The sequence below is a fragment of the Cupressus sempervirens genome, chromosome 1, assembly GCF_028749045.1.
Source record: "Cupressus sempervirens isolate cs-2001-9-10 chromosome 1, ASM2874904v1, whole genome shotgun sequence".
Classification (NCBI taxonomy): Eukaryota; Viridiplantae; Streptophyta; class Pinopsida; order Cupressales; family Cupressaceae; genus Cupressus; species Cupressus sempervirens.
The window spans coordinates 796,305,622-796,332,811 of NC_143118.1; the positions used below are offsets into that span (position 1 = coordinate 796,305,622).

A 27,190-nucleotide genomic window follows, 5' to 3' on the forward strand; every position below is an offset into this window, starting at 1 on the left:
TTTTCTTCACAACCTATATTTCTGTTACTGTAAAAATTTATAGGTTTTTCTCATACAAAAAAGGAAAAGATGAACTTAAATGATCTTTTTTTCATAAATAATGAGTTCTCTGTTTGGACTTCCAAGACAAGAATACTCGTATTTGAACTTGGTAGAATAAAAAGATTCCATGTAAATAATTTTTTGATTCAATTATCCTGTTTCTATCAATGCAACCTCATGATGAAAACCTTACCCACCTTCAGAGCGTAATCTGTTTGAAGGCTACTTTCAACATCTTCTACAGATGTTGCCTGCAAACTCAAAGTAATATTATTATTAATATCAATATTGTGGAAGTAACCTTAAAGCTCAAAAAAATGGAAATGTCAATTGACTTTATGGATAACTTAGTCCAATATAGAACAAGTTAAAACTTAATTTATGGTCATATTTCTCCAACTCTAATATTTGACTCGATCAATAATATATATAACAGAGACAAGGAGAAGGGAAAATGAAAAGCTCACTTTCATGAAAAGATCTACTTCAGCATCTGGCAAAATTCCAGCTTCTTTCCCCCTCTTATCCAGCTCGGATAGCATTTCTATTCACATATTCAATGCAACAAAGTATCAGTTGCACCTAAAAAGATAAAATGCAGGGGATTCTAAGTCTAGGAGATGTCTTGTTCCATACCATATTTGCTACCAACACACTGACACTTTGCAGAGAAATTCAATGTCTCTCTAACAGTCATCACCCCTACATGCAGATCATTTTGACTTATGTAGGCAGATGTCTTCTGAAGGACAAACTCGTCCAGTGAATGCCCATTGTAAGTGATTGAACCACTCGCCTGTACTTATTATAATTGTGTAAGTAGAATGCCCAAAATTTTAGTATAATTTGAACTCCTGTAAATTACGTGAATGACGTGAATGGCAGAATTTGTTCTGACCTTTAGTTCCTTGTCTAATCTTCCTGCCAAAGCTAAAAGTAGAGTAGACTTTCCAGATACAGGCTGCCCAAATAACAAGGTAAGTCTGCAACAGACATATCCGGTCTGATCATAATCGCTGAAATTTTTCAATAGTTTTATCTGCCCATCAGGCTGTAATGTTTTGAAAAAATCTTAGAAATTTACCTGGATGGCTTTATGATCCTGCTAACATCCTTCAGAATAGTAAGGTTTGTCTTAAAATTTAACTATTGCAATCACTGATTATTAATCTCCTGTCATAAACAATTATTAAACTACTGAAAATAAATTCCCAACTAATATAAAAAAATAACACAACTGCAACTTCACTTATAAAATACGGAAAGAAATGTGCAACACAATGAACACAATATTTTCGAACAAATTGTCTCTGGAAAAACCAGTTCTACAAATAAGAAATTATATTAAAATTCAACAAATCAAGAGATACAAAATTCTTTGCCTCTTACTGGCAGAATTCCGATAACCTCCTAATTTATTCCGCTGATATTCCCCACTGCTATTCCCACGCTAACACTGTGCCTTTGCTAACACTGTAAGATTGTTTGCTAACACTGCAAACTTACAAACTCATTTGCTAGCACTGCAAATGTTTCTCCAAACTTCATGTTCTCCAAATGCCCCCTCTGACTTCCTTTTATACTACTCCTGTTGGTAAACCAACGACTGAGATTGATTTACAATTGACGGTTGAGATTAAAACAATTTAACAACCCTAACCAAGTCGGTTTCTAGTTGTTTCCAAAAGTGGTCAATTAATTAACAAATATTTGTTTCTAATCCAACCAATTAGTTAGCAAAACAATTACTTGCTAAATAATAGCAAATGGGCGAACAGCTGTCCAAAGCTAACAAAACTAACACTCCCTCTTAGCAAGGAAGCTGTTCTGCAGGACACCTAACGTATCTCTGAAGAAGATAAATTTTGCCTTTCCCAATGCCTTAGTCAGAATGTCTACTACCTGCTCCTTTGTGTAGACACCTAAAAACCTTTAAAAAATAAAGTATTTTTAATTTCTAAAAAAGTCCTGATGACATCATCATTTATTAATTAATTTATTTATTTTTATGCCATTAAATCCCTTTATCTTAATTAAAAATATTTAATTAAGGAATCCCTCCCAAAAATGTTTAAATCTTATTTAAACATTATTTCCTTATTTATTAATTATTTAATTAATAAATTAACCAAAAATCCTAAAATAAATAAAAAAATTATTTTTTGCCCAAAACTTGGCCAATTTCCTTATGACCAATAACCTCTTCCAAAATCTTCTAATCCTTCTTTAATTTCGATTAAAGGCTAATCCCATCATTTCCTACCACTAATCCCAACTCAAAATATTTAATTAAGATTAAATATTAATCCTCATGTTTATTAAAAAAGTTTTAATAAATATCTCCTCAACCCAAACCCTTGAAATAAATAAAACTTTATTTATTTCCTAAAATCTAATTTATCCTCATCCTAAGAAGTTCTAGACTCTTCTAGAAAGTCTTCATCCTCATCCTAGGAAATTCTAGACTACTCTAGAAAGTCTTTATCTTCATCCAAAGTCTAGACTCTTCTAGAAGATGTCTTTAAACCTAATCCTAATCCCCTCCTAACCTTGTCACATTCCCTAAACATGGGTTAAAACTTACTAACCCAAGCCAAAGTTAACAAATATCTCCTCCTTCACCCACCCTCATTAAATGCCATCCACTTGCCTATCCCTAAGTTAATCCTAAACCATCCTAATCCATCCTCTAATTATTTGCACAAGCCTAAGCAAGCTTAAAACCTTCCTAATCAAGTCCAAGTCGAAATTGCTCTCATCACCCTCAAAATATTTCAACCATAAAACTTTATGAAGTCCACTAGGTCATAAATGACTCTTACAAGCCCTTTTATTGCTCTTACAAGTCATTATGAGGGTCTTTATGAAGATTTTATCCCTTGAGCCTCCTTTGTTGACTCATCCTTCCCCTTTCCTCCATCCTCTCTCCATGTGACATGTGTCACTCCTTGATTGGCTATAAGGAAGCACAATCCATGTGCTCTCTTCTCATGCAATCTGAGCCCTCCATGAGCTTTTTCCCATCCTTGCATCTTAGCCCTCAATCCCTCAAGCCTCTTGCCTATAAATTGGATCCTTCCCCTTTGCAAAATAACACAATCCATGAAGTAAAGTTATAATGCTATTTTGAGAGCCAAATCCATACTAAAGCCATCTATCCACACTAAAAATCCGCAATCATCCATTGAAGCCTTTGGAAGCATATTGAGCATACATCCTATCCATTTAGATAAAGCTACTCAACAAGAGAGCTTCTTATTGAGAGAGTCTATTAATGGCTCATATTCTCAATTGAGAGCTCATCTTAGTCTATCTTGAAGTTTGTGAATTTTGTTTAGTTTGTAGAAGCTTTATTTAAATTTGGTTTCTATTAGCATACTAACATTGCTCATATACATTTTGGCACGCCTAGTGGGACCCCGCATGGGTCATCTTCATTAGCTTTTTTAGTCAAGTTTTGTATGTCATTTGCTGATTTTAGCTAATTTTGCTTGTTTTTGTGATTGGTAGGATTGTATAAATTGGTTTTGTAGGTCCACATGAGCATGAAGAAGACAAAGGAACTCATAGTCTATCTCATAGTATTTGCAGATTTTTCAAGCTTATAGGTGGACAAAGCACTTGGAATTCTTCTTCCTCTTCTTGTCTATATTCTTCTTATTCCATCTACTTCTTCTTCTTCTTCTTGTGAGAGATTTTGGCCATTTTTTTTTTAAAGAAGCAAAATCATACACACTTCTTTTTAGTGCTTAAAATAAACCCCCAAATCATACTTAAATCCATTAAAAAATTAAAAATTTGCAAAAAAGAAAAAATCTTTTAACAAGTGAAACTAAACCAATCTAATCATTTGCATCCTTGCAACATCAAGGTTTTAGATGCATTCATGCAAAGTTAGGAACACTTCATTTTTGAGAATTTAAAAAGAACTTCAAGTTTCCATTTCAAAAAGTTCAAAATCAACACTAAGTGCACACTAAAGTTCTTTAAAAAAATCTCATGAAAACTAAGAGTCCTAAATGGTTGCCAAAAATTGTCCTAAAAACTTTGTTATTTGTTCCAAACAAATGTCTTGTTGCAAAATCTTGAATGTTTCTTAGGTTTTTTATGCATCAAAACAATCTAGGAATATCATTTTTGGGCTTAAAACATGCAAACTAGAACACAAAATCTTGAATGAAAAGCAAAGTCCAAAGAGTCATTTTCATTTTTGAGTCCAAAAACAATCTTGAATGATCTAAGGTTAAAACAAAGCACCTCAAAGTTCTTAAAACAACACACAAAATCTCAATCTTGAATGCTCAAAGGAAAAAACTTGAATGTTTAATCACTTGTCTTTGAATGCATATTGCTAAAATCACTCTTGAGTGCCATGGATTAAAATCAAGTTTGTTTTTTTTATGAATGCATGACTAAAACAATAAATCCAATCTTGAATGCCATAGATCAAATAATCATCTTTTGGGGCATAAAAAGAATCCACATTTTTGAAATCTTTTAAGTTATAAAAACAAATAAAAATGCTTTGAGTGAGTTTGTCGTTGGAATCACCCTCTTTAATCACCCATCAATTTAACCATTGGTTGCAATCTCAGTGCCATCTATGGGGATGGGTCCACCTAAGAGGGTGTTAAGTGCTCCACGCAAATCAAACTCCACTCACTTGGATTTTTAGTGGTTTTTCTAAGTTAGAAATTTTTTTGAATGCGCATTAATCTCTCTTACACTTCATTTGGGCATAAAAATTGGACAAATCTTGATGTGGAGGGCCTCCGGGCGTGCGCTTGGCAATCGAGTTTCACACATCTTTGTTTTGGGCTTAAAATAAACTCACACTCAATCTTGAATGCCTAAAAATCAATGAACATCGCATGGTTTTGATGCATTTTCAAAGGCGCTCGCATTTCTTATGTTGACAATCTCTCGACTTTCATTATGCTAATGACGCTATCAAATTAGAATGAACATTGTATGCCATTATCACAAGTGTCTTCAATCATAGCTTACAAAATTTAAATCATCAATTGGAATGAACGCGTGTCTTTTAAAGCCCAAGATCATGTATGTGGTCATGTTTTACACTTTTTAGGAGGCCTACTTGGGGATTTCATCACCCCTTGGGACGACCTCAACTCCAGGGTTCCAACGGAGTATAAAAATTGGGAGGTGAATCCAAAGACACCTCTCTTGGAATCAAGATTTTGTCACTCGGGCTAAGCCTCAAGGAACTTTATACCCTTGAGAAGTGAAAAAGGAGAAGTGGGTTACCGCTCCTCTCGGCTGTGTGACATCTTTTTGGTTTCATCTATGGATTTGGGCCTCACGTACCTTACGTATATCGAGGACTCCCTAGCTAAACCAAATTTCATCCTTGTAGAAGGCTTCCTAGGATGTTGGTGTGTTTGACGTGCTTGCTCCAAAATTTTGTCTGCTTGTTTGTCCATATCTTTTGAATGAATGTTTGCCAACTTTGGTCAAAATCCCAAAAAAGCAGAAATCTCCCAGCTCAAGGCATACTTAGCGTAGTCATTGCCTCATCAAAAAATCATCCAAGCTCCTCTGCCGCAACCAAATCTATCTAGAACAATCCCAAATCCAAAGTCTCTCCAAATCATTCCCCCCAACCAGCTAGCAACCCAATCCAAAATCACCCAAGCCTTTAGAGAGTTGTTGTCACTTTGCCAAAATTTGCTATCCAATCAATCTATCCTACCAATCAACCAATCTCACCAAGGTTATCCCTCTGACAGAGCATTGTCTAGGGTAATCTAGCTTTGTCACTTGCATCCCTCATCACCTTGAGCTAAAGGTTGGGATCCACAAGTGGTCAATCTCGTGTCATGCCCATAGGATCATTAGTCTATCCTCAAGTTGACACAGCCACCACCAAATCTAGCGCATAGGAAAGAAAAACTCTCACTTTTTGACAGCATGCCGTTGAAGTCTTCCATCCACAAGAAAGCCAAAAATCTCCAGCCAATCCTCCTTAGGTCTGTCATACAGCTTTGACTCTCCCTAGGAAATCTTTCATCAGCCAATCCAAAATCTGTGCTTAATCCAAATCCAACCATGAGCTTCCGTGTTCATCCATATGCAAGACCCCATCCCCATCAAACTCATCATCAAAGCATGAAGTACCAATCCTATCATGATGTGTTTGGTCGCATTGTCCTTGCTCCCGCCACCTCCTATTCCAATGATGATGAAAATCTTGTTGACTATGACAGGTATATTGAAAGCCTTAGAAACATTCCCCCAAGCATCCCCCAAAATCCAAGAGTTATTCCAAACTATCTAGTCATGCCATCTGATATCCCAGCTTCCCCTCCATCACCCCATCAACCAAGCTTCCAATCTTCCACCCCCATCACACTAGCTATTCCTGTCAATCCACCTCCACCTTCGACACACGAGTCTCCAAGGAATCTCTTAGAGGAAATACAAGAAAAGTTGCCTCCAACAGTCGATAAGCCATGTCATCTAATCCAACCATGTGAAGTAGTCAGTGATGAAGCTTCCCCATCTATAATATCACCTCCATCTCCCATAGCTATTATCCCCATACCATCCATCAAATTGCTTAAAATTCTTCCACTTCCCACAAGCATCAAAATCCCACCACCTGTCAAATCCCTCCAAATCCTATCCACATCGCCTCCAAGCATTTCCCAAATCTCTCGTAATGACCCTTATGCATCCATCTTCTACTCACCCATCTCCACTACTGAATCTCCTATCTATCCATCCGCTACCTTTGAAGAATCCATCCCTTCACCTCCTATCGCACCATCCACTCCAAACCAATCCTATCAAGATCCTGCCCAAAAGCATGTTGACATCCCCCAAAGCATAAATGAAGATATCATCGTACCATGTCTTCCATCCATAGTGCAGTCACCATCTCCTCCATCTCCAAAACTTCGAGCCATATCTCCTCCACTACAAAATATCTTGTCATCCCACCAGCTACATCAAGATCCTATCCTTCCATCTCCCCCGCTCCATGCTTCCATCTTACCACCTATCCAAGCTATTCCACCATCTATAATCTACCCTCTTGGTTCACTTACATTCATCCATGGTGGCCTTCTCTCAGCAGAAGAATTAAGAACAGCATCTCCCCATTGCAATACACCTAATAAATCACTTCTACCATTTTCTGCAAGCAAAAAGTTTCCTCAGCTTGTTCAAATGCTCAATCGATGGCATTATCAAGGTCAAGGTTTAGGACCACAAGAGCAAGGAATCAGAGAGCCTATTATTGCACAAAAAAATCTAGGATTTCATGGTCTTGGATATGTATCCAAAGGCTCACCATCTAAAGGTGTTGGTACACCACACCCCCAAACCAAGCCTATCTCCAAGCCCACCATGCCAGCCTCCCATCACTCCTTCAAGAAATCTTATGTCATCCCCCCTCCACCATCTTTGCAACCCAAAAAAACCTACCATATCCCCCCTTCATCCGCTAAATCTATTTTGGGTCCCTATGTCCCAAAATATACCATCCTCCATCCTCCTATCAGCCATCATAAAAATCCTATTCCATCCATTCCTATTCAAGATCAACAAAGGCACATATCAGGGCACATCATCCATCATCATCCCCCTGTATGCTCTTTCATATCCTCTCCATCTCACAAAGCTTCTCCTAACCATCTTCCCAAAGCTTACCACAACAATGTAAATGCCAACTTCAAAATGCATAAAGCTAAAAATCCACATCCTAGGCAATCATATGTCTATTCTAAAAGACATACTCCAAAAAGGCAAAATCCAATCAAAGAATGCAAAACAATGCAACAGCCTATGAAAAGAAAATCCAAAACCATGTGGATCCCCAAGAAAAAAGTTGCAACCCAATGCATAATGGCATCCACCATTGCTAACCCCCCATCTAGTGACTCATGTCCCCCATCTCCTAACTCCATCTTGGGTGCCTATATCCCCAAGCACGCTTCCACAAATCCTCCATCACGCCCGCATCTACCATCTATCCCCCATATGCTCTTTTCAAACCCGTCCCAACATGTGCCAATGTTGCTCTTGCAAGCATCCCCATCTCATGCTCCTTTCCAACCTTTTCATCCCTCCATCTCTTACCATCAATCCCATCTAATCCAATCTATTGCATAAATCACACATCCGGTGTACCAACAACTAGCAACAAAATTGAACATTCCAATAACTAGTGAAAAATCCCAAAAAAGCCAAAATAGCTGAACAAAGCCAAAATCATTCCAGCTAAGTCCAAAAGTCAAAAACTCAAAAAAAAAAAAGTAAAGAAAAATAAAGTGTCCACTGGTGAAAACTTGGCAATTCAAGCGCCTTAGACAAGTACCATGATGAAAACTTGGCAAACAAGCGTCATGCATAATCCCGCCATCCCTAGCTTAGCCTATCACCCTCATGCTTTTGGTCATCTCTTGACATCCAACTCCATCTTCCAATCTATCCACCTATCCTCCACCCTCAATCTTCCATCTCACACCATCCACTTATCTCCTGCAGCTTCAGCCAACCATCCCAGCTATCATCCATCTCCCTAGCCCCTTCAGCTTTTTCCATCCTAGCTTCAATCCTATCACATCCATCATAAGACCTCCTTCTGCATGTTATCTTCTGATTGGGGGCACTATATTCCTTGGAGATCTTGTCTTGTCCATCCTCCCTTGTCATTGGTATCCCACTCTAGGCTATCCTCATGCAAATCCAATGTCATCCTCTCATTAGCCATTCACTCTAGCGCCATCTATCCATTCAGCTACCACCAACCTTAGCATTGTCCTCATCATCATCATTGGATGCATCTTGCCAAATCCATATCTTTCGCTATCACCTCATCCTTAGCTTCTGCCTCTTGCACCAACTTGAGCCATCCCGCTATCCTATCATACTGAGCTTTTGCTTTCTTGTAACTATCTTGGTCAGCTTCAGCTTGTAAATATCTTGGTTTGTCAGCTTGTACATCCTCTTTAGCTTAGTACCATTGTATCTATCTAGCGTTCGTGTCAGTTCGTCCTTGATCAACATCTTGCACCCATCGCACATCTTGGTTAGCTATTCCAATGCATCCTTTAGCTAGATCTCTTGTCACCAAAGTGTTATCCTTCTTAGTTCAGCTTGCCAAATGCATCACTCATCCAAATCCACCAGCTTAGGTGCTCTCCGATAGGTCCTTGCAGGATATAGCTTTCCTCATGTCTGATCTTGGTCCGTTAGTACCTCGTCCTACCCATCTCGTTGGCAAACGGTTCTCTTTTGGATTTTCGCTTTCTTTTGATTTGGACTCTTCCCTGTTGGGTCTTGAAATATCTTTTCCAAGCAATCTCCTTGTTCCCTCCTCAAGGTTGCCACGATCTTCCATATCATGGTATACTGCGAATGGGGCAATCAGAGCGTAAGGTCTTGATCATGTCTTTTGTTTGTTTTTCTTTTCTACTTGTGGGTTACCCAGTGTCGGTTCCACTCTGATTCTTTCGAGATTCATGTGTGATGCTGGGGCAATCCTTGTGTGTTTGTTTTAAGTCAGTCCATCATTCCTCTGGATAGTTGGTGAAAAGGCCTTGATGTTCTTGGTAACCTTGGCAATTAACCAATAGTCCTATAGCAAATCTAGTGCTCAACTACATGGTGGTACTTCTCTTTGAAGTATCCCTCCGCTCAAAAAGCTTCAATGGTTTTCCTTCATCTCCATTATCCCCCATCCATATCCAGCATCCATCTCTCCTACCCCAGCTGATGCATCAGTATCTCTTTGAATCACTCATCACTCTTAGCTTTAGGGATCCACAATCCTAGTCTTAGGGATCCACCAATCCAAATCAATCCACCAAGCCTCATCTTTCGAGATCCACAATCCTAGTCCTAGGGATCTCCGAAACCCATCTTCCACCAATTTGACTCTTTGAAATCCGGTTGCATTAGATTTTTAATCCCCTCATCCATCTCCCCATCCTGGATTCCTTTTTATAGCGCTCCGCTCCTTCATCCTCCACCTTCCCTAAAGTCTTAAGCTTGCTTCCTCTTGTGCCTCTGATTCTCCCTTTATCATTCTCCCATAGTGAGAGTTTGAGCTAACCAAACCTCTTCTCTTAAGCAAATCTGAGTCTTCTTGCTCATCTCGGATTCTTGTACTTTTCAAGAAGTCGTCGAGCCTCGCTTTCTCTCCCCGCCACCTTCTTGAGGGGGCAACTCGCAGTCCATTCTCTCCTCTTCTGCTCTAGCCTTGGGCATCTTATTTTCTTATCTTTGATGCCATGCCACTTGCGGCATCACATCAAAGAGGGGCAAAATGTAGACACCTAAAAACCTTTAAAAAATAAAGTATTTTTAATTTCTAAAAAAGTCCTGATGACATCATCATTTATTAATTAATTAATTTATTTTTATGCCATTAAATCCCTTTATCTTAATTAAAAATATTTAATTAAGGAATCCCTCCCAAAAATGTTTAAATTTTATTTAAACATTATTTCCTTATTTATTAATTATTTAATTAATAAATTAACCAAAAATCCTAAAATAAATAAAAAATTTATTTTTTGCCCAAAACTTGGCCAATTTCCTTATGACCAATAACCTCTTCCAAAATCTTCTAATCCTTCTTTAATTTCGATTAAAGGCTAATCCCATCATTTCCTACCCCTAATCCCAACTCAAAATATTTAATTAAGATTAAATATTAATCTTCATGTTTATTAAAAAAGTTTTAATAAATATCTCCTCAACCCAAACCCTTGAAATAAATAAAACTTTATTTATTTCCTAAAATCTAATTTATCCTCATCCTAAGAAGTTCTAAACTCTTCTAGAAAGTCTTCATCCTCATCCAAGGAAATTCTAGACTATTCTAGAAAGTCTTTATCTTCATCCAAAGTCTAGACTCTTCTAGAAGATGTCTTTAAACCTAATCATAATCCCCTCCTAACCTTGTCACATTCCCTAAACATGGGTTAAAACTTACTAATCCAAGCCAAAGTTAACAAATATCTCCTCCTTCACCCACCCTCATTAAATGCCATCCACTTGCCTATCCCTAAGCTAATCCTAAACCATCCTAATCCATCCTCTAATCATTTGCACAAGCCTAAGCAAGCTTAAAACCTTCCTAATCAAGTCCAAGTCGAAATTGCTCTTATCACCCTCAAAATATCTCAACCATAAAACTTTATGAAGTCTACTAGGTCATAAATGACTCTTACAAGCCCTTTTATTGCTCTTACAAGTCATTATGAGGGTCTTTATGAAGATTTTATCCCTTGAGCCTCCTTTGTTGACTCATCCTTCCCCTTTCCTCCATCCTCTCTCCATGTGACATGTGTCACTCTTTGATTGGCTATAAGGAAGCACAATCCATGTGCTCTCTTCTCATGCAATCTGAGCCCTCCATGAGCTTTTTCCCATCCTTGCATCTTAGCCCTCAATCCCTCAAGCCTCTTGCCTATAAATTGGATCCTTCCCCTTTGCAAAATAACACAATCCATGAAGTAAAGTTATAATGCTATTTTGAGAGCCAAATCCATACTAAAGCCATCTATCCACACTAAAAATCCACAATCATCCATTGAAGCCTTTGGAAGCATATTGAGCATACATCCTATCCATTTAGATAAAGCTACTCAACAAGAGAGCTTCTTATTGAGAGAGTCCATTAATGACTCATATTCTCAATTGAGAGCTCATCTTAGTCTATCTTGAAGTTTGTGAATTTTGTTTAGTTTGTAGAAGCTTTATTTAAATTTGGTTTCTATTAGCATACTAACATTGCTCATATACACTTTGTAGGTATGTATTGTAGCTAAACAACTCCCCTTTGTACACAATCTCTGATGAAGTGATATCTAATATCTATATGTTTAGACCTATCATGAAACACTGGATTCTCAGACAACTTGATGCAATTCTGATTATCATAATGTATCACAGTAGTCTCAACCTTCTGACCAAACAAAGCTATTAACAACTTCCGAAGCCATATAGCTTCACATGTCCCCATGCTAGTTGCTATGTATTCTGCTTTTGCTGAACTCAGAGCCACAAGCTTTTGCTTCCTGCTGAACCAAGAAACAACTCCTGATCCCAAGCTAAAACAACACCCTGAAGTGCTCTTTTTGTCTGTTGTACTTCCTGCCCAATTTGCGTCAGTATAGCCTATCAACTTGATACCTTCACCTCGAACATATCTGATCCCATACTCGACTGTACCATGCAAGTAACGCAACACATGCTTAGACGCTATCCAATGCATTCTCTTTGGTTCAACCATGAACTGACTAAGAGAGTTAATTGAAAATGCTATATCTGGCCTAGTGTTGACCAAATACATAAGCGGACCAATCAATTGTCTATATAAAGTGGGATCTACATCCTTCTCCTTAGATGTATCTACCTTCCTCCAATTCGTAATCATGGGTGTAGACATGACTTTGCAATCCTCCATCCTGAATTTCTTCAAGATTTCAATGCAATATTTCTCTTGACCAAGGAAAATCTCCCCATCTGTCTGCCACACTTCCATGCCTAGAAAGTAGTGCATAAGTCCTAAATCCTTCATCTTGAACTCTTCTGCAAGATTCGTCTTGCAATCCACTATGAGCCCTAGTGAACATGTAAGAAACAGGTCATTCACATAAAGAACAAGAATGAGAATCTCACCCCCAACCACCAAGTAGTAGAGGTTAACATCTGCTTCACTCTTCACAAAGCTCATTTTTTGCAAGTATATATCAATGCACTCATACCATGCTCTAGGACCCTGCTTGAGTCCATACAATGCTTTCTTCAATCTGCACACGTGGGTCTCTTTGCTGTGTGCTACAAAGCCTTCTAGTTGTTCTATGTATACCTCCTTCAACTCACCATTAAAGAATGATGCCTTGACATCCATTTGATGGATTTGCCATCCCATCTATGCTGTAAGTGAGATTATAGCTCGTATAGAAGTATACCTAGCAACTGGAGCAAATATCTCCTCATAGTCTATTCCCTTCTTCTGAGAGAACCCCTTTGCCACGAACCTCGCCTTGTATTTCTCAATGCTACCGTCTGCACCATGCTTTATCTTATAGATCCAACGTGATCCAACTACAACCCTATCTGTTGATCTAGGTACTACCTCGCACACATCATTCTGCATTATTGAAGAATATTTCTCAACCATAGCACCTCGCCATACCTGATGTTCTGCAGCTTCCTGATAGCTAGAAGGCTCACTATCTACCAATTGACTAACTAATGCCACATAGTCATTGAACTTGGTTGGTTGTCTTCACTGTCTAGTACTCTTCCTAGGAGCTCCCACAAACTCTTGAGTATCCCTTTGTGTATCTGGAACCTCATGGTTCCCGCTACCAACTGTAGAGGATGAAATGTCAACCTCTAAGCCTTCTAGATGCATTTCCTGTTGCACTTGTTGCTCCATACTCTGTGAATCTTTACTAACTGAGTCTACACTCATACTGGTAACTGTACTTGAGCTTTGTTGCCCTTGTCTTGGTCTTGGAGCTTTTGTTGGCTGCTCACTTTGATCATCTACTAGCAAATCTCTCGATCTCCTAAATGCCTTGTCCTCCATGAACTTGACATCACGTGTGACAATTATTCTTTTAGTCCCCAGAATGAAAATCCTACATGCCTTTGAGGTCTCACTATACCCAACAAAGTACCCCCTCTCTGCAGTCTGATCTAACTTTGTACATATATCTCCAAGAATATGACAATATGCCAAACTTTTGAATATCCTAAAGTGACTAACATCTGGCTTCTTCCCTGTGAAAGCCTCCTCTGGTGTCATCTTCCCTAGCACCTTGTGTGGAACTCTATTCTGGATGTAGACTGTTGTATTACACGCCTTTGCCTATAAGTAATGGGGCATGTCCTGGTCATGTAGCATAGCTCTTGCTGCCTCCGATATAGAATGGTTCTTCCTCTCAGCAACTCCATTCTATTGTGGATTGTAAGGAATAATCCATTCTCTCTTGATTCCTTCTCTGGTACAAAACTCTTGGAAGACATTTCCTTTGTACTTGCCTCCATTGTCTGACCGAAGAACCTTTATCTTCTTTCCTGTCGAATTCTCCACAAAAGCCTTGAACTCTTGGAATCGATTGAAAACCTTATCCTTAGTCTTCAAGAACTATATCCAGGTCTTTCTAGAGAAATCATCAATAAAAGTAACATAGTACTCATATCCTCTAAGAGATTTCGTTGACATTGGTCCACAAACATCTGAATGTACTAGATCAAGAAGACCCTTAGATCTGGTGTCACTCCTTGAAAAAGATGCTTTCGCAAACTTCCCCAACACACATCCCTTACATACATCGCCATGCTTTGTGCTCACCTCTGGAACAATTGTCACCATCTCACGAAGCAATCTAAGTGCTCCGTGATGAATATGGCCCATCCTCCTATGCCATAGCTCTCCAAGATCTCTAGGATTACTGTTGCTCATGAGTGCCTTAGGAGTATCAAACTGCAATCTATAAAGGCGACCACTCCTAACTCCAATAGTTATGGGTGATTTCCAATCCTTATGCTTAATCAACACATTTGTCCCTTTAAAGAGTACATTATACCCCCTATCCTAAAGAACAGATATAGAAATCAAATTCATACCTAAGCCTGGCACATATAACACATCATGAAGTGGAATTATCTTTCCATTCTCCGTCTGAAACTGAACAGTCCCTTTCCGAATAGGGTTGAGTTTGGACAAGTTTCCCATAGAAATCTGGATGTTGGTGTCCTCCTTGTAACTAGAGAAGTACTCTCTAACTCCTGCCATATAAAATGATGCCCCACTATTTATATACCAAACACATTGTGAGGTTGAGCTAACCATACAAGCTATGAGTGCAAACTCATCTTCCATTCTACTGGAGAGTTCTTCCGCACTTGCTGAAGCTGCCACCTGCTTCTTACCCTTCTTCCTCTTTGGGCAATCACTGACATAGTGGCCAAACTCGTGACATCCAAAGCACTTGACCTTAGACAGGTCCTTCTTCTTCTTTTCATTTTGTGAATTCGATCCTTTGCTAGATCCCTTCTTTGCTTTCCCTTTACCCGCTAGGGCAACGTTCTCTTGTTCCACCTCATTTTTCTGACTCTTGTTGGTCCCATTGGCAAGACTTAGTCTAAACTCCTCCTGAGTGAAATCAGTCCATAGTCGATCCCAATTCGGTAAAGTATCTCGTCCACTGACAACTTGAACAAAGACACTCCATTGTTTAGTAAACCCATTTGGGGCTATTCTCACTAGCTCGTCATCACTAGGGCTATCTCCAACAATTGCTAAATCATCCTTGACAAGTCTGACCCTGGTGAGGTAACTTGTGATGTCTTCTCCCTGATTCATTCGGGTATTCTTTAGCTTCTATCTGAGAATCAACTTCCTGTTGGTGGTAGCATTCTGGTATAGATTCAGAATGGCATCCCACATCTTCTTCGCCGTAGCTAGCTTTGCAATATGTGGAACAATATGATCCTTGACACCATCAAGGATAATCCTCCTCGCTTTGGCATTGTCCTTCCTATATGTTGCAATCTGTGTTGCATTCGTTGGTACAGGTACAACACTGGTAGCATAATCCTTGATACCATTCTCTTCCAACAATAAAGAAATTCTGGCCTTCCAGACACCAAAATTTGCAACACCATCCAATCTATCTTGATCTCTCAAACCAACTGAAGCCATCTCAACGGTTTAAAGCAATAATAAATCTAAAGAGATCAAAATTTCTTTCCTAGGGAAAAACTCTTCTACCCTTAACAATGCTCTGATACCATGTGAAAAATTTAACTATTGCAATAATTGATTATTAATCTCCTATCATAAACGATTATTAAATTGCTGAAAATAAATTTTCAGCTAATATCGAAAAATAACATAATTGCAACTTCACTTATAAAATACAGAAAGAAATGTGCAACACAATGAACACAATATTTTTGGACAAATTGTCCCTGGAAAAACCCTTAAGGGAAAAATAGTTCTATAGATGAGAAATTATATTAAACTTCAACAAATAAAGAGATACAAAATTCCTTGCCTCTTACTGGCAAAAGTCTGACAACCTCCTAATTTATCCTGCTATATTCCCCACTGCTATTCCCACGCTAACATTGCACCCTTGCTAACACTGCAAGACTGTTTGCTAACACTGCAAACTTACAAACTCATTTGCTAGCACTGCAAATGTTTCTCCAAACTTCATATTCTCCAAATGTCCCCCTGACCTCCTTTTATACTACTCCTGTTGGTAAACCAACAACCGAGATTGATTTACAATCGACAGTTGAGATTAAAACAACTTAACAACCCAAACCAAGTCGATTTCTATTGTTTCCAAAAGTGGTCAATTAATTAACAAATATTTGTTTCTAATCTAACCAATTAGTTAGCAAAACAATTACTTGCTAAATAATAGCAAATGGATGAACAGCTGTTCAAAGCTAACAAAACTAACAGATAATCCAACCATACCCAACATGGCTTGCATTCATTCATTGCTCAATCCTAATTTGTCACCCACTAAGCAAATCCTTTGCAAGAACTAAATAAATACCATTGATATTCAATCCTCAGCTTTTCTGCCCTTGGAAAGCTCATTATGAATAGGAAATAAGCAAATATGGTGAATTTTTGAGTTATACTCGTGGCTATTATTATCCTCAAGGTCTTTAGCTTTTTTTTGATTGAGGAAAATTCATCATAAACGGCTGTCTTAAATGTTATACTAAAAACTGATTTCTAGACTAAATTAACTAATCTATTTTATGTTTAATTAATTGCTTAATGTGATGTTTAAGAGTTGTTCTTATTTTGTTTTAGCTATGTTATAATGTACCTAGACTCTGTTATGTTATAGGTGTAGTTCTCCAATTTAAATAGAATCTATTGTCAACTATGATGGATTAACTCTACTGAAATCTAGCTTACCTCGAACAAGTTCTTGGTTGCGTTCACAAGTGTGGGAAGAGCTCTCCCACCAATTAAACACTCAGCATTTACTGTCAGATTTTCAAACTGAACTTCTATTGTTGGCATCTGCATCCCAACTCTGTACATCACCAGAAACATTTGTTAATAAAAAAATACATGGCCAATCTTAAAAAAACTAAGTGATGCTTGTTATGTTAATGTTTCCAACTCACCTATCTATACGAGCTCTCAATTTCCTCAAGAACTGATTGTTGTCTTCTTCAACCACTTTGAATACCTTCTCGATGAACGACACCCAGGTGCTGGACATCGACTTCTCTGAGAATTTTTTGACGATGGCCTTCGCCATCATCTCTAAAACTGTGAAACAGGATACCGGTTCTCAAACAGCTAAATGCTGGCAGCTGCTCAATGGCTGCCATTTTCAATGTGGCTTCATCATCTTCCACATCTCGCATCTCAAATGGACTTGACATGGCAGAAATGCTTGGACGTGCCATTCCCCACATTCTGGGATTTGGGCTTCTCATTGCCCTTGTATCGAAAGATGCCATCTTTCTTAATTCAAACACTCTGTATGTAACGCTCTAATAAACCATCTTCTCAGCTTCTTTTATCTCTCTACCACTGGTCATTTTACGCATTGGAAGAAATATAGTAATCACTAGTCACGCTTAGGCTTAGGCTTAGGCGTCCAGAGTAACATCTCCCTGAAAATGGGATGACAAGCCGCCTGATATCCCCTTGTTCCATTTGACATAAAATAATGACATAGTGCAGTTGCATTCCTCGTAACTTTTTCCGTATCCTGCGTAACCTCCAACTGGAGATCAAATAGCTCGCTTCCATTGATAGAATGACAATAACTCATTCCGTATGGAAACCCAAAGCTATGACACGTCACCAGCAATTTACCCCTGATGATGTTCTCCCTCTTCCTCGCTCTTCTAACAGTGACCCGCCCTACGGAGACATATTCGTTATCTTCCTCAGACCGTCCCTGTATGGGACAAGCTATGATTTCATTGGATTTGGACTTTGTATTTTTCCTATGTTTTCTGAGGAGATTATATATATCATAGTTTAAAAATTCGATATTATCAATATTTCAGTAAGAATCAGCCCTGGAATTTGATGGCCATCCCTGCCTGTCATATGACCTTTTCATGATGGCTAATTTTTTTTAATACCTTTCATTTTACGTTTAAAGAAAAAAATTGATTGTCAATTTTTTTATAAAAAAAATTTAATAGATCATTTTAAGTTTAAATATTTTACATTTTAGATAATTATTATATAAATTAGTAATATATGCAAAATTATCTATGAATGACTTATAATTATAAATTGGTAATCTATACAAAAGTCTCAAATAAAAGAAGCAAGTTTCTATTTCATGTATTTACTTTTAACAAATTTTTAAAGTGATATTATTATATATAAAAAATATAAGAAAACCTATCTAATTTTGTAAATTACTAAAAACAAGTTTTTAAAATTCATTATATTCTATTTCAACAAGTTTCTAAATTAATATAAATATGCAATCATCAAAATACAAAATAGAAATATATCTAAATAGAAAGAAAAAATAGAAACATATAAATATTATATATTATATATTTATCATACATATTATGAAATCACATTTATGTATATTAAATAAAGTACTAAATTGCCTATAACAAATATTGACGGTTTAGTAATAAATTTGCTTGTCATATTGATGGTTCTCTAAAAATTTAGCCTATCAATTCATACGGTCTTACAATTTTTTAGCTCGTCGTATATGGTGTAAGGAAACTTGGCAACAAAGAATATAACCGTTTCCACATAACCCATAATAGATCTGAAATAAACATGAAATTAAAATCCACATGCAAGAGAATAGACAACATACTCACAAAATTGTGACACAAGATATACTCTGGAAAACCCTCATTGAAGGAAAAACCCAGCCTCCAAAAGCATCCATCATCATGTATTATTCAGCAAAAATAACCATTGCCATACAACCATGGAAGCCTTCATGGCCATAGCCACAACCGAGCAAACTATGTGAACAAGCATGAATCCACACATCCCATGCCATGCTTTCAACCTTCACAAATGCTCCCTTGGCTAACCTGTCAAGCTTTGTCCCGCTCGACTCTTGCCTTTTGTCTTCTCCTTGTCACTCTCTCTCTCAATACAACAACTACCCTTGTGGCTGCTTATATAGTAGCAAGTCCCACAAAACCACTAAGTGGTATTACATAAACCATGTGCTACCTAACCCACTAACCCCACATTTAATATTGGGCATTTAATTCTTTTCTCCAATATTAAATAATTACATCAAATATTTTCACAATGTTACAATACAACTCATCAAGAATATTCTATGAGAATCTTTACATGTTGCACGTCCATCTAGGCACAACATTACATAATAAAATAAAATAATAAAATAACAATATTATGCAATGTGTGCAACACCCATTATCTCAACAATCTCCCACATGTTGTATACATTGCATAGGGTCAATCCGTAGCCACATAAATGAACAAGGGAACAATCCCTCTCAGCACATCCACCATTATGGATCAAAATACACCAAGTGCTCCATCCTGGTACCCGCAACAAAATCAAAGTATCTAGCATCTCGAACATGAATGATCTCACCTCCTATTATGCCACTCCCATTGGACATACATAGAAGCCATCCAAAGAGAAAGCCACCCAACCTGTCGCATTAGAAGATCATAAAATCCTATACCAACTGAAATTCGAAGCACAAAAAACCTGATCCAAAGGTAATCACATGTATCCGTAGTTGTCAAAATATCCATAGCTGAAATAGCACCCACAGCAAAGTGCCAAACCCATCCAACTATCCATACCTCAAAGGTATAACAAATGAATCTTATATCACCGACATATCCAATCTGCAACCTGCAATCACAAGCCTCAAGAGCAATACCTGCCACATATATACCAAGAAGCTCCCACTGCAAAAGATAATGTTAAATCTATAACCAATCCACTCACAACATCTCAAAGAAGTGAATCCATGTAGTATCAAGGAAATCCACAATTCATAATCCAATATCCTGCAAAAACAACTCTCATAACAAGTCTCCAATGCTCTCCCAAGTTCACCACAACCAACAGAGGAAAGAGATAAAGGAATAACCATGTCATCTCTCAAATGACATACATGAGCAAAAACTAGTGATCACAATCTCCAACCAATCTCAAATCCAATGTAGTCAAAACTGAACATCCAGGAAGATAACCAAGACCAGAGAAACCATGCAAATCATAACCTGTATCATGTCCTTCTACACACACCTCTAGATGTAAACTGTTGATGCAGGAGCATCCAGAGGTATGAGGGCAATCCTGTGTCACCAAAAAAAATGTACTTAGACTTAGTTTCTATTTTATGTCTTTGCATTTTTGGATACCCATTTGGCTCAAATAAAGGTTCCAACTCTCATAGTTCAACTATCAGTGCATTTAAAAATCCCGAAAAAATAGGAGCATGCAATTTGACCATCATTTTGGTGACCTAGAAGGTGTGACTTGGCCAGATGAATGTAATCGAGATTTAGAGCATTCCAAAAAAAGAATCAGGTCAAAAGGCCCCACGGTTTGAAAGTTATTGCAGTTTTTCGGGTTTTGGAGACCCCCTAAGAATGCTTCAGAGTCAGATTTGGGGCATTAAATGACCTCGAAAAGGGTCGAAAACTGGGGGACGAGCGAAGCTTGTCCATAGGGCTATAGAGCGCTTTGAGAGCTTTCCGAAAATGTAAACGGTTCGTCAATCGGAGTTACGGTTCAAAAGTTATGCCTCCCGGAAGTTCGGCTACCGTTTCTGGACTCTTCTAGAATTGCACCGACTTCTAACACAGCTTCCGGAACCTTCTATTTTGTCGGTGGATGCCTACTAGCACTTTCTAGAATGTACTCCTAGTCCTTAACCCTCCGGGGTCTATTTAAGGAGATTTCTGGCATTGTAAAAGGCAGTTCGGGTTGGAGCTTGAGAGGAGGTGCTAAAAGGAGAAATATTCTCCAGATCTATGCTATTGTAAGCCGCAGGGCATGTTTTGAGTTTATTTTCTCTGCACTATTTGTACCAGCTTATTTTCTTAGTTAATGTAATTCCCCCTTTCTATTGTGTCTATTCTGGTTGTTGGGTCGTGTCCCCATCAAGTGGTATCAGAGCGGGTTTTCCTGAGTGTGTAGACAGAGCGCCGACTGTGAGGCAGTTTGCACCAGGACTGTGTGGTTGTGGGTTCGAGTTAGAAGATGCCTCCACGAAGAGAGCGTGGTGGAAGGGCCAGAGCTGTTGATCCTGAGGAGGTTAGAGCCCTCCAGAGACAGGTACAAGCATTGCAAGAGGAGCTTCGTAGAGGAGCAAATATTGCCGCAGATGACAATAGTGAGGATGACAATGAAGAGGAAGTAATGGAAGTTGACGGGGAAGTTCTGAATCCTGTAGAGGAAAGGCTTTTTAGGGCCATTTCTAGGTTTGGGAAAAGACCTACAATTGAAGTGGGTATATTTTCGGGAAATTTGAAACCAGATGAGTTGATCGATTGGATCAATGAACTGGACGAATACTTTGAGTATGAGGATATAAGGGACCCAGATAGGGTTAAGTTTGCAAAGGCAAAACTAAAAGGCCATGCCAAAATCTGGTGGCAAGAGATTCAACTGGAAAGACTTAGAAGAGGAAAGGAGAAGATCACAAGATGGGATCGCATGGTGGACAAATTGAAGAAGCAGTTCATCCCTGTGGACTACGAGCTAGATCTGTTTAAGAAGATGCATGGGTTAAAGCAAGCAGGAAGATCAGTCCAAGAATATACAGAGGAGTTTTACCGACTCCTGATTAGAGCGGGGCATGCAGAAGCAAATAAGGAGAAGGTTGCTCGTTATATTAGTGGGTTACGACCTAGCATCCAGGAGGAATTAAGTCTGGTAAGAATGACCAGCATTGAAGAAGCATACCAGTTTGCCCTACGAGTTGAAGAGAAGCTGAGTAAAAGGTTTGAAGGAAGACAAAGAGGGCGCGGTCAAGGAGGAAGGGGAAGCAGTAGATCATCTGGAGGCCGCAATGAAACTCAAAAGAAAAATGAAGATGAGGGTACTAGCAGGAACTAGAGGAATGAGGGTTTCAACCGCTCCCGTGATCAAGACTTTGGAAATCAAAGAGGAAGAGGTAGAGGACATGGGCAAGGAAGAGGAGGCTTTCGTGGTACCTGTTTCCATTGCAATGAAGAAGGTCATCGTGCCTTTGAATGCCCGCAGCGACAAGGAAGGACAGATAGGAGAACTGAGGGCCAAGCTAGGGTTGCTCATGTGGATGAGGATGCACAATCATCACATTCAGAGGATGCAGAAAGAGGAGAGACCTTGGTAAATGAAAGAGTCCTACTAAGTGGTGAAAATGAACCAGGACAACGGAGGAGCTTGTTTCGTACCAGATGCAAGTGTGAGGATAAATGTTGTGATGTGATCATTGATGGTGGTAGCACTGATAACTTGGTATCCGAAGAGATGGTCTCTAAGCTGAAGCTCAAGAGGGAGAAACATCCCCAGCCCTATCGGATTTCTTGGGTAAAAGATGATCATAAGGTCCTGGTAAGTGAACAATGTTTAGTAAAATTCAAAATTGGGAGTTACCATGATGAAGTTCTTTGTGATGTTATTTCGATGGATGTTTGCCATCTATTGTTGGGTAGACCATGGCAGTTTGATAGACATGCAATACATGATGGACATGCAAACACATACTCTCTGACAAAGGATGGAGTTCGCCACAAATTGAAGCCCATGAAAAAGGAAGGTGAAAAGGTATGTAGCAGTGCTAGGATTTGTCTTGTTGATGGAAGGAAGTTTTTAGATGGCATGAAACATCAGCGCATGTGCTATGCTTTGATTCCTAGGAAAGATAAAGAAGGTAGTAGTGAAATACCATTTGAAGTTTCAAATTTACTAGGAGAATTTGGAGATATTATCTCTGATAATGTTCCAGATGGATTGCCACCAGTAAGACAAATCAGTCATCAAATAGATCTGATTCCAGGAGCTAGTTTGCCTAACAAGGCTGCTCACAGGATGACTCCTACTGAAACAGAGGAGCTAAATAGATAGGTTCAGGAGCTGTTGAGGAAGGGCTTGATTCGAGAGAGCCTGAGTCCATGTGCAGTACCTGCAGTACTTGCACCAAAGAAGGATGGAGAGTGGAGGATGTGTACAGATTCTCGAGCTATAAATAGGATAACCATCAAGTACCGATTTCCTTTACCAAGGATGGATGATCTTATGGACTGCTTGAGTGGAGCTCAGTACTTCACAAAGATAGATATGAAGAGTGGCTATCATCAAATACGGATTCGTGAAGGAGATGAGTGGAAAACAGCCTTCAAGACCAAGGAGGGTCTTTATGAGTGGTTAGTCATGCCTTTTGGATTGACGAATGCCCCAAGCACCTTCATGCGGCTCATGAATGAGGTACTTAAGAAGTTCTTGGGAAAATTTGTTATTGTCTATTTGGATGATATTTTAATTTTCAGCAAGACTTTGGAAGAACATTTACTGCATATTCGTAGTGTCTTTGAAAGGCTAAGAGAAGAGAAACTGTTAATTAATCTAAAGAAGTGTGTCTTTGCAAAAAGGGAGTTAGTCTATTTGGGATTTGTTATATCACCTGAAGGTCTCAAAATGGATCCAGAAAAGGTAAAAGCCATCTTGGAATGGCCTACTCCAAGGTCTGCTACTGAGGTAAGATCATTTCATGGTCTGGTTAGTTTTTATAGGAAGTTTATTAAGAATTTCAGTGGCATATGTGCACCCCTAACTGATACAATAAGAGGGGATAGAAAAGAGTTCAAATGGACTGCAGCAGCTGCGAGAAGTTTTGAATGGCTGAAGAAGAAGGTGACTGAACAGCCTGTGTTGGCACTTCCAGATTTCAGAAAAGTATTCCAGGTGGACTGTGATGCTAGTGGTAGCGCTATTGGGGCTGTATTAAGCCAAGAAGGTAAGCCTATTGCATATTTTAGTGAAAAATTGAATGATGCAAAGAAGAAGTATTCTGTTTATGATCAAGAGTTCTATGCAATAGTTCAGGCCTTAAAGAAATGGAGGCATTATTTGTTGCCAAAGGAATTTGTTTTGTATACTGATCATCAGGCATTACAGTACCTAAATAGCCAAGGTAAATTGAATCAGAGGCATATGAAGTGGGTAGAATTCTTGCAGAGTTATACATTTGTGTTAAAGCATAGAAGTGGAAAATCTAACAGGGTTGCAGATGCATTAAGTAGGAGACAGTTGTTGCTTACAACAATGCAGGTTGAAGTAGTTGGGTTTGATGAACTCAAGAATTTGTACCCTGAGGATCCTGATTTTGCTGAAGCATGGAAAGCTTGTAAAGAACCTGTTGCTGTAGATAGAACCAAGTGGTTAGACTATTTGATTCAGGATGGCATGTTGTTCAAAGGAAGTCAATTGTGCATTCCAAGGAGTTCCATGAGGGAAAATCTGATTAAGGAGAAACACAGTGGAGGGATGGCAGGACATTTTGGTCGGGATAAGACCATTGCCACTCTTAGAGAACATTATTTTTGGCCTCAAATTACACAGGATGTGAAGAAGTTTGTACAGAGTTGCCAGGTTTGTCAAGTTGCCAAGGGGTTTAGTCAAAATACCGGCCTATATCAGCCATTGCCTGTTCCATCAAGGCCATGGGAGGACATAAGTATGGATTTTGTTCTTGGATTGCCAAGGACACAAAGGGGTAATGACTCAGTATTCGTGGTGGTTGATAGGTTCTCCAAAATGGCACATTTCATTCCATGCCACAAAACTCATGATGCTGTCCATATTGCAGACTTGTTTTTCAAAGAGGTGGTAAGACTACATGGTCTTCCAAGAAGTATAGTTTCTGACCGAGATACTAAATTTGTGGGGTATTTCTGGAGGACATTATGGAAGAAGTTGAGAACAGACTTGAAATTCAGTTCCACGCATCACCCACAGACTGATGGCCAAACAGAAGTGGTAAATAGAAGCTTGGGCAATTTGCTGAGATGTTTAGTTGGGGATAAGCCTAAGGGATGGGATTTGATTCTACCACAGGCAGAGTTTGCTTATAATAACTCTGTAAATAGGAGTACTGGAAAATCACCATTTCAAATTGTATATGGAAATAGCCCAAGGACTGCACCAGAATTGAGAAAGATAGAACAAGAGGAGAGAACAAGTGCTGAAGCTGAGGAATTTGCTGAACACATCAAGCGTCTACATGAGGAGGTTCAAGCACATATTATCAAGATGAATCAAGAGTATAAAGCTAGGGCTGATGCAAGGAGAAGACATAAGGAATTCCAAGTAGGGGATCTTGTCATGGTGCACTTACGAAAAGAAAGATTTCCAGTTGGTACTTACAACAAGCTGAAAATGAAGAAATTTGGCCCCTGCAAAATTTTGAAGAAACATAACTCAGGAAATGCATATGAGGTGGAGCTGCCAGATGGTATTCACATTTCTCCCATTTTCAACATTGCAGATTTAACAGAGTATCATGATGATGGTGCAGATGAGGAGCTGGTTTTAGAGCCATGTCCAATTCCTGCTTCTAAGAAGGAGGAGATAGAAGACATTCTAGATCAACGTGTGGGTAGGAGTACCAGAAACAGGCAGTATGAAGAGTATTTGGTCAAATGGAAAGGACGGCCAATTGAGGACTCGACTTGGATTTCAGCAGCTGAGGTTTCCCATTTGGGATTTCCTCTACCATCCATAAAGTGACAGGGTCACTTTTCAATCTACCCTGGGTGTCTGATGCAGGAGCATCCAGAGGTATGAGGGCAATCCTGTGTCACCCAAAAAAATGTACTTAGACTTAGTTTCTATTTTATGTCTTTGCATTTTTGGATACCCATTTGGCTCAAATAAAGGTTCCAACTCTCATAGTTCAACTATCAGTGCATTTAAAAATCCCGAAAAAATAGGAGCATGCAATTTGACCATCATTTTGGTGACCTAGAAGGTGTGACTTGGCCAGATGAATGTAATCAAGATTTAGAGCATTCCAGAAAAAGAATCAGGTCAAAAGGCCCCACGGTTTGAAAGTTATTGCAATTTTTCGGGTTTTGGAGACCCCCTAAGAATGCTTCAGAGTCAGATTTGGGGCATTAAATGACCTCGAAAAGGGTCGAAAACTGGGGGACGAGCGAAGCTTGTCCATAGGGCTATAGAGCGCTTCGAGAGCTTTCCGAAAATGTAAACGGTTCGTCAATCGGAGTTACGGTTCAAAAGTTATGCCTCCCGGAAGTTCGGCTACCGTTTCTGGACTCTTCTAGAATTGCACCGACTTCTAACGCAGCTTCCGGAACCTTCTATTTTGTCGGTGGATGCCTACTAGCACTTTCTAGAATGTACTCCTAGTCCTTAACCCTCCGGGGTCTATTTAAGGAGATTTCTGGCATTGTAAAAGGCAGTTCGGGTTGGAGCTTGAGAGGAGGTGCTAAAAGGAGAAATATTCTCCAGATCTATGCTATTGTAAGCCGCAGGGCATGTTTTGAGTTTATTTTCTCTGCACTATTTGTACCAGCTTATTTTCTTAGTTAATGTAATTCCCCCTTTCTATTGTGTCTATTCTGGTTGTTGGGTCGTGTCCCCATCAACTGTGCAAGTATGATCTCCTCCATAAAACCCCAACAAGAAGCCTCAACAACACCCAAACCATACCACATAACTAATCATGGATGTAAGCCTCTCACAAGAAGATCAAACTCATTAAACCATTCCTAAACCAAGGAATATGCTCAAATATAAAACCATCTCCCATACTCAACCAACATAACAACATATGCACATGGAGATAACCAATGCTTAACCATCTCTCAAATGAACCCTCTAGAACTAACTCATGTACCATAGCTCAAGATCCATATCCATGAAAGACAAGCATAAATATAATGCATCTGAGAGAAACAATGGGCTATACCTCTCAAGTAGCAAACTGCCGAGTAGACCAAGAGTGGGGAATGAGAATGCTCATCAAGATACTCAAGTCTCTAACCAAGACTCATCTAAGAACAATCTCCTCTCAAGTCCATATCAGGTGACTGCCCCTCGGACTTCTTGCTGAAACCATCAACTGTCCCAACAAATACTTCTCTAATCAAAGAGAAATCAGCGTC

The 27,190-nt window shown here is 39.0% G+C and overlaps 1 pseudogene; it reads right to left on the reverse strand.

Annotated features, from left to right (window-relative positions):
* The window catches only part of LOC149580279 (ABC transporter G family member 29-like), a 34,121-nt pseudogene extending 16,580 nt beyond the window's left edge, over nucleotides 1-17,541 (reverse strand).
* Between the last annotated feature and the right edge of the window lie 9,649 nt (nucleotides 17,542-27,190).